Source organism: Mizuhopecten yessoensis, unplaced genomic scaffold (assembly GCF_002113885.1).
Source record: "Mizuhopecten yessoensis strain PY_sf001 unplaced genomic scaffold, ASM211388v2 scaffold10401, whole genome shotgun sequence".
NCBI classification, from domain to species: domain Eukaryota; kingdom Metazoa; phylum Mollusca; class Bivalvia; order Pectinida; family Pectinidae; genus Mizuhopecten; species Mizuhopecten yessoensis.
In genome coordinates, this window is record NW_018408528.1 from 128,455 (window position 1) to 144,777 (window position 16,323).

Below are 16,323 nucleotides of genomic sequence, written 5' to 3' on the forward strand. Positions count from 1 at the left end.
CTTGTCGTGTATCATCTCTTTAACAGGTTTTCAAATATAACACCACATGAGATTGATATTGTGGCAAGCGTCCATGTTTTCAACAATGAACATGCACACCCATTTGTAGGATTTTTTGCAGAGAGGCTTTTATTTCGTTCCACACATAAAACATACCAAGCGGAAAATGCATAGTGAATTGTAAATGACATTTTAATCACAACATCCTTTAGATATATTGAAAAATCTAGACAGATTACTTTCGTCTGCCAATTAACTTAAAGTACATGCACCAAACTGCAATAACTCGAATAATGATATAACTATGGTATGGCTATGTGCAACGGTTTAGATTTTAATAAAACCGCGCAATAGAGATTCCTTATAGGGCTCGTGAAATGTTTCAGAGAAACAGACCCATGTACATTTGAATTCGCTTGTGAAGCATAACCCGATCATGTTATTGGGGCAATCGTATTGAAAGAAATAAAATTCACTGAGAAATGTTCGGGTCAGATTCGATTCACAACTCTGGATAGCTGATAATACCGTTTGCATACGAATATTGAATCAAAGCTTCGGAACCGGAGCAATTTTAACATAATCTCTAATTTAAGTGCAACAGACTTGCAGGTTTTCGAACCAGACATGTGTATTTCAATTAATAAAATCTCAACAGTATGGTGGAGGCCAAAAGGTGCCCTTAGAACCTCCTTCAGCACGTTCCTACTTCACGTCCCTGTACGCCTATGGCCCGACTGGACATGTACTCACTGGCGATCTAAATACTTAAAGCAAAAGGGACGAGCTTTTCATGACGGGACCTTAGTATAGAGAGACTCGGTTTATCAAATTGAATGTGAATTTCAAGTTATTAGTGGGTTCTGTGGAGGTTTACGTCAGACAATGGACAAAACGAGCTGGTTTCACTTTGACATGGTTAAATATATCAGGTCCTCCATTCAAAAATAGATTTGATGCTTGAAATCTAAAATGAAAACAAGACACATCGTTATTGATATTTTTAATCTGCATATATGAACTCATTGAAATAGGCACACAGCTCTGTGAAATATTGGTAACAAACCACAGCTATATCGAACAGGAAGATCTAGTTGGCCTATTAAGCAGCGTTTGGTAGAAAGAGGATAAGGTGGAATATAGAAATGTGAGTCGTTATTATTTTACGGAATCACATAGTAATTGCTGATAGATTCCATTAATTATATTTCAGTCTAATGACATTTAAATGGACGCTGCAATTCGATGGTGGTAACTCGCACGCTTTGTATGTGTCATAATGTTTGAAATGATACTCAGTTATATGATATTTCATGGATCTTTCTTTCGGTGTCAGATTTTGTTTTGATTTTATCACGATATCTATCAAATGAGTCTCATCATTTAAGGGAAAAATTATTTGTATGGATGAAGCCACATTTCCGTGAAGTGAGGTTAAGGATTATTGGTCATGTAATAAAGATTTTTTTTCTAAAATTCATTTTTAATGTGATTTTACATAATTCGAATGAAGTCTTCAATCAAAAGTGTAAGTCAGATTGAACTTCAATATTAATACATTTTACTTTAAAGATTCCAGATAATTTGTTTCGGTTTGTATGTATATTAAATATAAAACCATTGAATATCAAGCTTTATCATAGTGGTGTGCTCATGAGAGGGGTGTTTTTGTGGAGAATATCAATCTTTATCATAGTGGTGTGCTCATGAGAGTGGTGTTTTTGTGGAGAATATCAATCTTTATCATAGTGGTGTGCTCATGAGAGTGGTGTTTTTGAGGAAAATGCCAATCTTTATCATAGTGGTGTGCTCATGAGAGGGGTGTTTTGTGGAGAATGCCAATCTTTATCATAGTGGTGTGTTAATGAGAGAGGTGTTTTTGTGGAGAATATCAATCTTTATCATAGTGGTTTGTTCATGAGAGGGGTGTTTTTTGTGGAGAATGCCAATCTTTATCATAGTGGTTTGTTAATGAGAGGGGTGTTTTTGTGGAGAATGCCAATCTTTATCATAGTGGTGTGCTCATGAGAGTGGTGTTTTTGCAGAGAATATCAAGCTTTATCATAGTGGTGTGCTCATGAGAGTGGTGTTTTTGTGGAGAATGCCAATCTTTATCATAGTGGTGTGCTCATGAGAGGGGTGTTTTGTGGAGAATGCCAATCTTTATCATAGTGGTGTACTCATGAGAGGGGTGTTTTTGTGGAGAATGCCATTCTTTATCATAGTGGTGTGCTCATGAGAGGGGTGTTTTTGTGGAGAATGCCAATATCTATCATAGTGGTGTGCTCATGAGAGTGGTGTTTTTGCAGAGAATATCAAGCTTTATCATAGTGGTGTGCTTATGAGCGGGGTGTTTTTGTGGAGAATGCCAAGCTTTATCATAGTGGTGTGCTCATGAGAGGGGTTTTTTTGTGGAGAATATCAATCTTTATCATGGTGGTGTGCTCATGAGAGGGGTTTTTTTGTGGAGAATATCAATCTTTATCATGGTGGTGTGCTCATGAGAGGGGTGTTTTTGTGGAGAATGCCAATATCTATCATAGAGGTGTGCTCATGAGAGGGGTGTTTTAGTGGAGAATTCCAATATCTATCATAGTGGTGTGCTCATGAGAGGGGTGTTTTTGTGGAGAATATCAATCTTTATCATAGTGGTGTGCTCAAGAGAGGGGTGTTTTTGTGGAGAATGCCAATATCTATCATAGAGGTGTGCTTATGAGAGGGGTGTTTTTGTGGAGAATGCCAATATTTATCATAGTGGTGTGCTCATGAGAGGGGTGTTTTTGTGGAGAATATCAATCTTTATCATAGTGGTGTGTTCATGAGAGGGGTGTTTTTGTGGAGATTGCCAATATTTATCATAGTGGTGTGTTAATGAGAGGGGTGTTTTTGTGGAGAATGCCAATCTTTATCATAGTGGTGTGCTCATGAGAGGGGTGTTTTTGTGGAGAATATCAATCTTTATCATAGTGGTGTGTTCATGAGAGGGGTGTTTTTGTGTAGATTGCCAATATTTATCATAGTGGTGTGCTCATGAGAGGGGTGTTTTTGTGGAGAATGCCAATATTTGTCATAGAGGTGTGTTCGTGATCGGGGTGTTTTTGTGGAGAATATCAATCTTTATCATAGTGGTGTGTTGATGAGAGGGGTGTTTTTGTGGAGAATGCCAATCTTTATCATAGTGGTGTGTTCATGAGAGGGGTGTTTTTGTGGAGAATATCAATCTTTATTATAGTGGTGTGTTAATGAGAGGGGTGTTTTTGTGGAGAATGCCAATCTTTATCATAGTGGTGTGTTTATGAGAGGGGCGTTTTTGTGGAGAATGCCAATCTTTATCATGGTGGTGTGTTCATGAGAGGGGTGTTTTTGTGGAGAATTCCAATCTTTATCATAGTGGTGTGTTCATGAGAGGGGGGTTTTTTTGGGGAATGCCAATCTTTATCATAGTGGTTTGTTCATGAGAGGGGGGTTTTTGTGGGGAATGCCAATCTTTATCATAGTGGTGTGTTCATGAGAGGGGTATTTTTGTGGAGAATGTCAATCTTTATCATAGTGGTGTGTTCATGAGAGGGGTGTTTTTGTGGAGAATGCCAATCTTTATCATAGTGGTTTGTTCATGGGAGGGGTGTTTTTGTATTAAGACTGTTAAAATGAATATAGTGCATCGAAACTTGTAACCATTACCATCAGTGCACGTGTTTATATAACTTTATAGTATAATGTGTCAAATATTAACAGGACAAGCAATTCATTTTCACTTAAAATATTTTGTTCCTATTTCCAAAGTTATTTGTATAAGATCGGCAACAATTTCTCGGTAATTTGATATTGTACATACATACTTTTTAAAGTGAAATTTTTCTACAAATGTCTTACATTTTCTTGTAAATGAAATATTTGGTACATAGAGTTAATGGATGTAAGTGTTTCTTGTATGTAACATTGGTGTTTTTTTTAAGATTCTTGTCCCAACTGAAATAACATCGATACAACATGTGTCGTTTCGCCGTACGAATGCTTTATAAGCTATAGAAAATTTACATAATAATTTACATATATGTGATTACTAGAACGACTCTACTTTTGATATCCTATAAGGAAGGTGAAAGGTATCCAGTTAGTTTCTAATAAAATAGCATTTGAAATACTTCCGGCTGTATAAAGTGATCGTTGTGTATGTCTGTCATACTTACCTAACTTGACTGTTTACCGATAAAATTCCGTCTACGTTATGTCCTGTTACCGATTAAAATGATAGTAGTCAAGCTTTATCAATAACAGACAGTCAATCAGATTTTATTTGAAACTACAGTTTTAACAGTTCCAAGTTAAACTAGAGAAAGTAAGTCTAGTTAATTTCACACATCTTTAAAAAGAAATAAACGACTTGTTATCATTACAGATATATTGGTCATATCATAAGGGTCATTTAGACGTTCTAATATAGCGTTGAAAAGGACTATACAACGTAATGTAAGCTAAAACATGTCATAAGTCAGTTGATTGCTTGATATTTGAAAGTGTGCCTTTTATTGTCTAACGCATTTAGGAATAGAAAAAACCCACATCTGTCATGGATTTGGAATAAATACTTACCATATACTCATATCTCTTCAACCGTGACTCTATTTGATGTTGTTTTTTGGGGTTGGTTTTTTGGGGTTTTTTGCAATTTATGTGTGCAGTGAAAAAATTGTTGAATGATTTTAAGATAGTAATATCATAGTAAAAAAGTGTGAGCCTATTCAAATTAAAGTATGAGCGTTCAATTAAGCTTATCCCAAGTATGGATGCAGAAGACATAATGGAAAAGAAACTGCTTATTTTAAATTGAATACGAACCTCGTCTGTATGAACTATTAAACGTTCGAATTTCATACACAAAACAAATATATATATTAATATTGGTCATTTTGTTTTGTCGATTTTTGTCTTTATATGGTACAGCATCGTAAGAGTTACTTCCCCTTGTACAGTGGTGGTAGTATGTGTTCAATTTGTAATACGGACGCAGTTCTTTCCCCTTTAACGGTGGCTTTAGTGTTATATGCAGTTTCCAACTTTGTCGATTTATTACATTGTGTTCTTGTTAATTAAAACTCATCTTTAATATTGAATGCATTGTAAGCCGGATCAAAAAAGTTAAAAAAATGCAACATAACATCAAATTGTAAGAATAGTAAAAAAAAAAATGATATTTTAAGTTTAGTCTTTTTATCTTGGAGAAGAAAATATATGTACATACATTTTAAATTTTGAAATGATTTTCTGTAACTGTTTTGGTAAAATTGATGTAACTTTTTATTTGTACGCTGTTTATATGGGGTTGAATCATTTAACGATACTTATAGTTAAATAACAATAAAATAGTGTTAGCCTATTAAAGTTTGTTTGAATTAATTCAGTGAGTTAGAGCTTATTTCAAGTATAAATGCAGAAAACATCAATCAGAAAAGAAATTGTTAATTTTAAACAGATTTAGAAACAATATTACAAAAAAAAGGAGAAAATCTTAAATTTCATACACAAAGTAAATATTTGTGTCGAGAGTATGGTTTCTTATCAATAACTACATCAACTTTTCCTTTAAAACGCTACTTGTCATGAACGACTGAGCAGATTTTGACCAAATTTAGTCTAAAGCGACCTTGGGGGAAGGGAAACAAATGTTGTATAAATGGTGGGTCTGGCCCCCCTGGGGGCTTAGGGGCGGGCCAAATAGAGGAAATATAGCAAATTCTTTAAAATCCTTCTTCTTCTGTAGGAATGAAGGATTTGTTCCATATTTGGTCTGAAGCATTCTTGGGAGAAGGGGAACCAATTTTATATAAACTATGGGTCTGGTCCCCCCCAGGAGCCTGAGGGGTGGGGCCCAATATGGGAAACATAGCAAATTATTCTTTAAAACCCTTCTTCTTCTGTAGGAATGAAAGGATTTGTTCCATATTTGGTCAGAAGCATACTTGGGTGAAGGGGAACCAATTTTGTATAAATCGTGGGTGTGGCCCCCCAGGGGCCTGAGGGGCGGGCCCAATAGGGGAAATAGAAGTAAAACCTTTTAAAATCCTTCTTCGACCATCGGGATTATGGGTTTTTATCCTTATTTAGTCTGGAGCATCCTTGAGTCAAGGGGACTCAATTTTGTATAATTGGTGGGTAGGACCCCCCTAGGTTGCATAGAGGTGGGGCTCTGTTTGAAGGTTGTTCTCACTATATCTCAAGTAATGGCCAAATGGATCCTTCTGAAATTTCATATGTACTTACAGCACCTACTTCATACCAATTATTTTAAACATATTCAGGTGAGCGATACAGGCCCTCTGGGCCTCTTGTTTGATTGCGTATACATCCCTTTTAAGTTTTGTAAAGTGTTAGGCAGGGTGAAACAGCAAAACAGAACGAAATTCCGTGAGAAGAGTGTAAAAGGTAATCTATTGATCTGGAACAATCCAATATATTAACTTCAAAACCAACTCGGACTTGGACTGATGATTAGTTTCATAAATGGATTCAAAGAACTGAATACTTTTGTCAGACAACTTTATAGAGGGATTTCCGTGTTGTTGGATGGCTCCCCCGATTAAAATACAACAGTGGGTGTACATGTAATTATGAAAAGTTCTTTTTACTCAACAAATAAGAGTTTCTATGTGACGTTTTACACACAAAGCTGTGAAATATGTACGAGTTGTCCACAAAATCGATGTCGATTCGGCTTCGCTTTTTATTACACCTTTGTGTGCATACGCTTCACTGGTCATTTGTCTGATGAAGAAGACAGTGTACATACCGTACTAGTCATCGAAACGTCACATAGAAATTCGTATTGGTTGTGTAACAAGATTTTTTCATAATCTTAAGAAACAGTGGATGTAAGAATGAATGACTCATACCGGTAGCTCATGTAACAACCTGTTTTCAGGACTATATTAAAATAGTTTACCTACAGCGGTAACTTTGCATTTAAGGGTACTTTGTGATTGTATTACTAAGATAATGTACATTTTGTAGACCTGCAGAGTTACCCAGCTCTAACAGTTCTATTACTCATTTCATTTTGATCTATTTTCACGCATCTTCCTGTAACATCACAACGTTGCAGTTTTTCTTTTTGATCATCAATTTTCTATTTGATTTCATTTGCAAAACTGTTATCCTTACACACTGACTGTTAATCGAAATTCTGAAAATGTATAACGAAATTTCGCTAGTTAAATGTAATTTCATAAAAAAAATGTTAATTTTTACATATTCTATAGCCGTTTTACGTCATAACCAGGAGTTTCCCTATTCTTAGTAATCTAGTTATCTCCTTTTCCTCTTGAGGTTCCTTTTTACATGTATATTAAGTGCTATGGAATATGAACGAAATCTGAATCTCAACTGAGAATCACAAAACGTTTAACTTTTTGCGAAAATAATTCTTTATCAGTGGAAGTTTTTATTTAACTTCCATCTACGTTTTACCTTTTTCTTTTCCCGGAAACAGCAACAGAATACGGAGGTGTAAACGAAACTGTAGTTTGAACTCAAAAGTGATGAAACAACATCAAAATTTTAACAAAACAAGAAATTACTTTGCGACACATGACAAAGTACGAGGAGAGTAAAACCAGATGATCTTGAAGGGTTTCTGTTTTGCTTCATCGATGATATCCATCCGCCTTATTATTCTAGGTCAAATCCTACCACGCTCTCAAAAATTACTATTGCTACCATTTTCGTTCCTTGTAGCAATTTTCAGGCGATTTATACATCATTTGATCTTTATCTATGATAGAAACATTTGTTAAGTGATATTCAAATATATTATGGTAAGTCATATTCTGGTGTTAAAGCATGAAAGTATTAACGTTTCTGAGTGTGATACATCTGAAAGATTATTTCTGATATGTATATAAATAATAATGTCAACTCTGTNCCCCACACACACACACACACACACACACTATTTGTTCACTTCCGTTTTAATATTTAAGACCATACAAATATAGATATCATATTTAAATTTCAGTTATAACCAGGTCGTCTTTATGATTCTCTCTGAGGCCATGACAGCATGGCAGTGAAACAGAATATTTGATATCGATGTCAATATATTGCAAGTAGGCGTTTCTTTAGCGAACACAAATCAATTTTTCCTTTTTCGTAGATAACGAGAAATGATATGTGTACTTACTTGATAGTCCTGACCGTTAAACCATTTGGGTTAAAGTGTGAAACGACTGTCTGTCTCATCATGACTTTCTCTACACTGACGTCATGTTTACAAAACATCCAAGCGTAATTAGATATGAACAGCATATGACACTTGATTTGAACAAAAGAGCATGCTGCTATATACATCATCTGATCGCAGGAGGCATGTACCACATAAATCATATTGAAGTATTTAATAGATGTAATCAACATTTAGTGTAAATTATATTTTCAAAATCTATTCAGTGATACAATGTTCTGTATTGATGTAATGGTAAGTACACCATACATTATAACACTGACCACAAGAAACGCCGTATCTACAGTAGACAGGCCGCCCCTGTGTGTGGGAACGTCACTGGTGTTACTGGCGCGATAACGACACTCTGCACAGTATACAGCTAATGGACTCGGATTACTGGTACCTATAAAACGGTCACATTGTTTCATTAAACTTCAGCATGGCAGACGACTCTAGTCTCCAAACTACCGCCATCACAAGCTATGATGGTATCTTCAAGGGTATTCACGACCCAGAAATCCGGGCTGACTTTCTAAAGGTGAGAAAGCTCCTGTCGTTTAGACGCTGGAATACCGCTAAGAGTCTCCTCCAGGACACTCTAGATAAAGCCTCTTCCAACCCATTCGACAAGAAATGTCTGACACTCATACTGAACGAATTCAGAATATATGAGGACAGAAAGATCCCCTCGGGTACACTTGCAGCCTGTGCTATTTCGTGGGAAAGTGTCGTGGAGAGAGACGTAAACCGCATCAATGAAAGATTTTGTGATTTTCCTCAAAGTGTATTTTTCCTTGACATAGGGAGATCTGGTTTTTCGAGCTCGCAAAGATTTGTGGGAAGAAAGATTCTGTCTGATTTCTGGATTGCAGGGAAGATACCGGAACTCCACTGTAGCTTGGTGACTGCGGATATGGTTCTAGGACTCTTTTGTGATGAACGCATCACCGAAAACGAGGTACAAATTAATTACTACCCATTAAGCAATGCCGAGAAACTGGAACTTTTTTCCGATTTTATGACAGGAGATTCTTCTAATGTAGAGATAAGTTACCCATTCCCGCTCCTCAGGGAATCCACCAGAAAGGAACTATGTTCCCCCGCGGAAGGATGGAAGGTAGACGACACGTACGACGTCATGCTCAGCTATGGAGAGGAACGAATACGACAATACACTATTAAATTCCTAGAAACTATTGCCATGACGACAGGGCGGTTCTATGACCCAGCCTGTTCCACGGGAGTCTTCCTGTCCACTCTCAAGAAAGCTTTTCCGGAGAGTTACACAATCGGGCAGGATCTCAGTCAACAAATGGCCGACCTTTCTAAACAACGAGTCGATGAAGTGTATTGCGGAAACGCCATGCATCCACAAATATTGACAGGAACTGCTGATGCTTGTTTCATTCGTTTCCTGAACTCGGAAGTCGTCACTTCCGCTGACGCAGAGGTTCTGTTAACCGCCTTACTGCCGACGGTTCGAGAGAAGGGGTTCATCATCACGTTCGGCCACACACCAGTTCTCCTGTCGTCGTCCAACTTCAGAAGGCTGTCCAACTTTAGTCTACTTCAGTCTGTAGGTGTTGCTACCGACAGGACCGGGATATTTCAGTATTACATTTTACAGCGCGATATCTGAGTAAATATTTCTTATAATTTATTACTATTGTAACTACTGTTATTTGTTGATTAAATTTCGTTCATAGTTTAACGTGTTTGTTTTTGTGTGACTAACGTATGAGCATACGACGTAATACTAACGTTAGTTTCGGTAACACATATACAGTATATCATGCTATTTTTGAGACGACGTTTCGAATGACGCATTCCTGAGAAATTGAATTCCTGAAAAAAGATTAACTTATAACTAAGACTTAACAATATGCCTTGATGAAATTTGGGAGTTACAGGAATTTGCTGTCGACCTGTGAGTGTTGTGATAACCTGCGTGATATGAGATAGCACTTGGATGAAGGTCTGTCCTTCACAATACATAGACAGTTAACCAGGAAAGTCTGTAGACACTCCATGTGTCAGATGTTCCTCAAAGCTTACGGGGTTTCATTGTGAAAGGTTTTGTTCTGTTTTGGATTTTGTACTGTTTTACGGCCAATTTAAGTCATATACGGCCTAATAACACTAAACATGATGTTAAAATTGGAATACATCATACTTAAACTGAATTCCAATGGTTGTTTTATCAATGTTGAACATTTTCTTTTCAAAATGTGGTCTTCCATCAAAACCTTTGACATTTTCGAATTTTTCTTCACTACTATATACCTCAGACCAAACTGAAGGAACGCCTTTGTTTTCTTATTTTGGGAGTGTTCTTTTACAAAAAAGGCAAATGGCGATACAAATATATGCTTGTAAATTGTTTTGGAACATATTTTGTAAAAAGTACAAAAAAATGCCAAAAAGAATCATTGTAAAGTTCGGTGGCAAGATTTTCCAGCAGACTCAAGGCATCCCTATGGGAATAAACTGGTTGACTTGGTTTTTGTTGTCACATGGAGATGAATTTATTGATGAGTTTATCAGGAATGGTAACAAAAATCAAGACAGGTCCTTTTTAATAGGTCGTAAAACAATCACTTTCAGTTACATCGACAATGAGCTACCTTCAAATAACAAGAAATATACTTACCACATCGATCTTATATACCATATTAAGTTTGAAATCAAGGAGACCACAGACATCTACATCGCCCGCTTTTCTCGATTTTTAATTACACGATGACAAACAGGGACGGCTTATTACTACGCTGTACCATAGCTTTCCCTTTCTTGATAGGAACTTCCCTAGTGCTTTCACTACTTACGGTGCTACCTGTCGCATTTGATTCGGTGTTTTCTCCAAATATCATGACATCCGTGATAGATGTCGACTGCTGACTGACAAACCTACAGCACGAGGATTCCAAAGATGCAGGTTGATGAAGTTTCATGGTCGCAATCATGATATCATATGGAAATATGTTATTTCTTGTATGACATGAATGTCGAGGTTTTTGATAATGCCCATTAGAGTGTCTTGTTGTTTTGTTGTCACTACCCGAGATCTCGATGTGAAGACGTAATATATGATACAAAGGTTTATTCTATTAAAAACTGAGATTAACATTACGGTAGTGTTAAACTAAAATATGATATACCATGATATTGATTTGGGATCATTATTCCAAAAGAAAGCACTTCGACTTAAAGTGACGAATGCTACTTATTCCATTGTACTACGCATGACTAACTATCAGTATGAAAGTTTTACTAAAAAACAAATCGTGGACGTTTATGTAGTAAACTGTGCCCGTCACAATTACTCTGTTCGTAGATGGTGATCTTTAGAATAATTAGCCTACTTTTTCATCAACAAAACTTTGACCAACAACAACAGTTAACAATTTGACCTCTGGTTCTATATATATCCTGATGGTATGAGATACGTAGATAACCCACCACGGACTGGGCATTCTCTGTATGATATCTGGTTGTAACTATCATGTACCAGACAGGTCAAGATAAGTCAATGGTCAATAACTGGCCATTGTCCTAATACTTAGTTTAGCAGATATTATGCCATTTTAGACGACATGCAAATGCCATGAAGCCAAATCCTCCAATTACCATACATGTATTGGGGGCTGTCAATATATAGTGCATTTAACGACTAAATCAAAGTAAGCATTACATCTCCAGCACACACGCAGGTAAACACACGTATGGGGATCTTAGCCATGCGGCATAGGACAAGCAGTAAGCGCCTGATATGACAGCTCCTGCGAATTCCTCAAAAATGTATTGATTAATGTATATGTTAATTGTAATAATTGTAAATATATATGTACTGTAAAGCGCTTTAGAGTGGCTTATGTTAACTAGATAGGGCGCTATATCAAATGTTGGATATCAATTAATTATTAATTAATCTAACGTGGTGACTATGTCATGTACCTCTGGTCGTATTCAGTTCCCAGTCCTCTCAATAACGTCTGTTCATATTTCGACTTAACCTAGTACAACTGTTTCAAGATAACCAGATACCGACCGCTTATTGCGTTTCGCCATTGTGAGCTACATGGACGTACAAAGTTACATAATGTTTAAAACGTTTATGTGATATATTTGTGACAGCCTGAATTAGAGGATATCGACCGTAGGAAGGACCATGAGAGGATCATGATTGAAGGAAAGGCAATGTTTAAATCCTCTAATTCTGGATGTCACAAAAATATCACATAACGTTGTCTTGACTTTTGACCTACTTTTAGACGTTATCAAGGTAAACAGATGAGATAACAACCTCCAAGCACGGCCAAGTGTAAGTGATGTGGTCCGAGAACGGGTACATATCTGGTTCTCGTGTCACGGACCGACATTTTGCATTTAAAAATATGTATTTTTATTCTTAGGTATAATTCAAACTTTTATCACATATCATTTATTCTTGCAGGAAAGATTAGTGCATTCATATTGGTCAGGTTTGATACTCCTTTAATGTCTGAAATAGGTTGTCAATGTAATTACGAATCGTCGTTTTGTGGTGTAGACCTGTCATTTAAGTATTGTACCACTTTCGGTTTGCATGTTCATAGTCAATATGAATGCCAAATGCAAAAATAGCAATATCATGAAGCGTGCTAAGTTATTTTTATGGCGGGAGGCGTACATGAGTTGTCTGCTAAAGCCTACTAAAGTAATGTACGAACACGTGAATACAAGCCATACTACCGACCTATTCATCTTATATTTTTATCCTACTTTACGTGTATTTTACTTTCTGTTTAGATGACGAAGACTGTGTTGGTGATAGGCGCTGGTGTGTCAGGACTGGCGGCGGTCAAGCACTGCCTAGACGAGGGGATTGAGCCAATATGCTTCGAGAAGGATACGGACATAGGCGGTCTCTGGAATTACCACAACTGGTCCAAAGACGGCGACCCCAGCTTGTACAATTCCTGCAGCATAAACACCAGTAAGGAGATGACGTGTTACAGTGACTTCCCGATCCCAAAGGAATTCCCAAACTTCATGGGACACAAACACTTCAAGAAATACCTCCAACTTTACGCAGATAACTTCAATTTGAAAAAGTATATAAACTTTGGTCATAGTGTAGAAAACGTTAAGAAAGCAGACGATTTCGACGACACCGGAAGTTGGGTGACGTTAGTGAAGAATTTAGACACAGGAAAGACACGAAAATTGAAGACCGACTTTGTTATCGTGTGTAATGGACATCTTTACACACGGAACGTGCCAACATTCCCCGGACTGGACAAGTTCAAGGGCAAGGTCATGCATACCCACGACTACAAGGACTTCCATGGATTCGAAGGGAAGAGAATCCTGGTGGTTGGGATTGGTAACTCTGGGTCGGACGTCGCCTGTTAGCTGAGTCGTCATGCAGAACACGTAAGTACAATAAGTACATTATTACTACGACATCTGACAGATATCAAGGAGCTAGTCACATTGGTGAATATAAATATATAAAATTCTGAAAAAAGTAATAAACTAACAAAGTTTCACAATGGTTCATAAAAAAATAAAACATAATAAACAGGGAAATCACGAAAATGTTTCATAAATTACCGTGCTCCAACTGATTTTGTGAGCGAAAACAAATGTATATATATATGTTTTAATCTAAACTTGAGGTGTGTGAATATGATTACAATTGAAATGGCAAACGTCATGTATGTGTGGGCATTGACACTTTCGTACTTCCTGGTTACTCGTATTGACCTTGTCATAATGCTGATGTCTGTCTTGTTGCTTTTTGCAGGTTTACATGTCCAGTCGGCGAGGGACGTACGTGATCCAAAGAGCAGCTGACCACGGTGTTCCTTTTGACCATGTTGCTCTCAACAGGTTTTCTATGAAGCTACCATGGAACCTTATGCGGCCGAGGTTCTTCCATCGCCTCAACAGACGATACAACCACGCAAACTACGGACTCTCGCCAAACAAACGCTTCGATGCCAGCGTCCTCACTATTAGTGACGACCTCCCAAACAGGATTTTACTCGGTACCGTCAACATCAAATGTAATGTAAGGGTGTTCAAAGCAGATGGCGCCACATTTGAAGATGGCAGCGTTCTAAACGACATCGACGTTGTCATCCTTGCTACAGGCTTCAATTTTGACTTTCCATTTCTGGATGATGGCATCATCAATGTTGACGGACATTTCCCGTATCTGTACGAGCTGGTGTTTCCTACAAAATTAAACCCGTGTACTCTTGGTGTTGTAGGGCTGGTTCAACCTTTTGGTGCGCTACCACCAATATTAGAAATGCAAGCCAGATGTATATCGAGGGTATTCGCAGGGAAGTGTGAGCTGCCCAGCGCCTCTAAGCGCCTGGAGATCGTGGAAAAACGCAAAGATTTTATCACACGTAACTTTGTCGACTCTCGTAGATACAGTCTGCAAATATACTCAATCCAATACATGGACAGACTGGCAGCGATGATTGGCTGTAAACCAAACCTCTGGAAACACTTCTTCTCGGACCCCAAACTGTGGTACAACATATATTTCGGTCCAGCAACCCCTGTACAGTGGCGCCTAAATGGCCCTGGTGCATGGAACGGCGCGAAGAGCGCCATTGAGACGGTAGAAGAGCACACATATTTCCCGATGAAAACGAGAAAGTCAGGCGAAGGGGAGACAGAGGGATTGTACGATGGTTGGATCCAACTGTTCAAGAAAACTTGTTCTGTGGTCCTTTTGTTGCTGTCCCTTAGACACCTCGTTGCCAATGGATACATCACAAGTTTCGTGAAATCTGTATGAATCTTTTGAGCATTGAGATCAAAATAATACATTTAGTTTGCATCAGGTTTTCGTTTAACAATGAACCTGACATTCCACTAGCTATGTAAAGATAATTGATGTTCTACTGGTGATATACAGAAGATTAACGGTTGAAATTTTTCAATATTCTCACAAAGTGATGCATGTTTGTCACTATCTTCCACAATAACTAAGGTCAGTCGTACTCATCTGACACAATTAAGACCAGCTCAGGGTCATATGGTGGCATATGTTATTTCATGTCAGCCGGCAGCTGAAGCAATTCTGAGTATTGTCTTTCGACGACAGCAGAGTAACTTCAGCTAAGGCGATCTAGTGATACAGGTTAAGTCATTCCATTGTCATATGAAGACAAGAAAGATCATTCAAAGACATTACACAGGTGTATAAATACCAATATCTAATGTCTCGCGAAGTAATAGAGGATGATGACGGTGTTATCCAAAGATCAACAGTTAAGGTTGTACGATTGTGGTGTCCAAAGATCAACTGCTAAGGTCGTGTGACGGTGGTGTCCAAAGATCAACGGTTAAGGTCGTATGACGGTGGTGTCCAAAGATAAATGGTTAGGGTTGTATGACGGTGGTGTCAAACGATCAACAGTTAAGGTCGTGTGACGGTGGTGTCCAAAGATCAACTGCTAAGGTCGTGTGACTGTGGTGTCCAAAGATCAACAGTGAAGGTTGTATAACTGTGGTGTCCAAAGATAAATGGTTAGGGTTGTATGACGGTGGTGTCAAACGATCAACAGTTAAGGTCGTGTGACGGTGGTGTCCAAAGATCAACAGTTAAGGTCGTGTGACGGTGGTGTCAAAAGATCAACAGTTAAGGTTGTATGACGGTGTTGTCAAAAGATAAATGGTTAGGGTTGTATGACGGTGGTGTCAAAAGATCAACCGTTAAGGTCGTGCGACTGTGGTGTCCAAAGATCAACAGTTAAGGTCGTGTGACGGTGGTGTCAAAAGATCAACAGTTAAGGTCGTATGACGATGGTGTCCAAAGATAAATGGTTAGGGTTGTATGACGGTGGTGTCAAAAGATCAACAGTTAAGGTCGTATGACGATGGTGTCCAAAGATAAATGGTTAGGGTTGTATGACGGTGGTGTCAAACGATCAACAGTTAAGGTCGTGTGACGGTGGTGTCCAAAGATCAACAGTTAAGGTCGTGCGACTGTGGTGTCCAAAGATCGTGACTGTGGTGTCCAAAGATCAACGGCTAAGGTTGTGTGACGGGGGTGTCAAAAGATCAACAGTTAAGGTCGTGTGACTGTGGTGTCAAAATAT

The 16,323-nt window shown here is 38.0% G+C and overlaps 1 pseudogene; it reads left to right on the forward strand.

The window, feature by feature from the left end:
* The first annotated feature begins 13,006 nt into the window (after window positions 1-13,006).
* Window positions 13,007-15,017, forward strand: LOC110460440 (annotated as a pseudogene).
* Window positions 15,018-16,323: the final 1,306 nt, after the last annotated feature.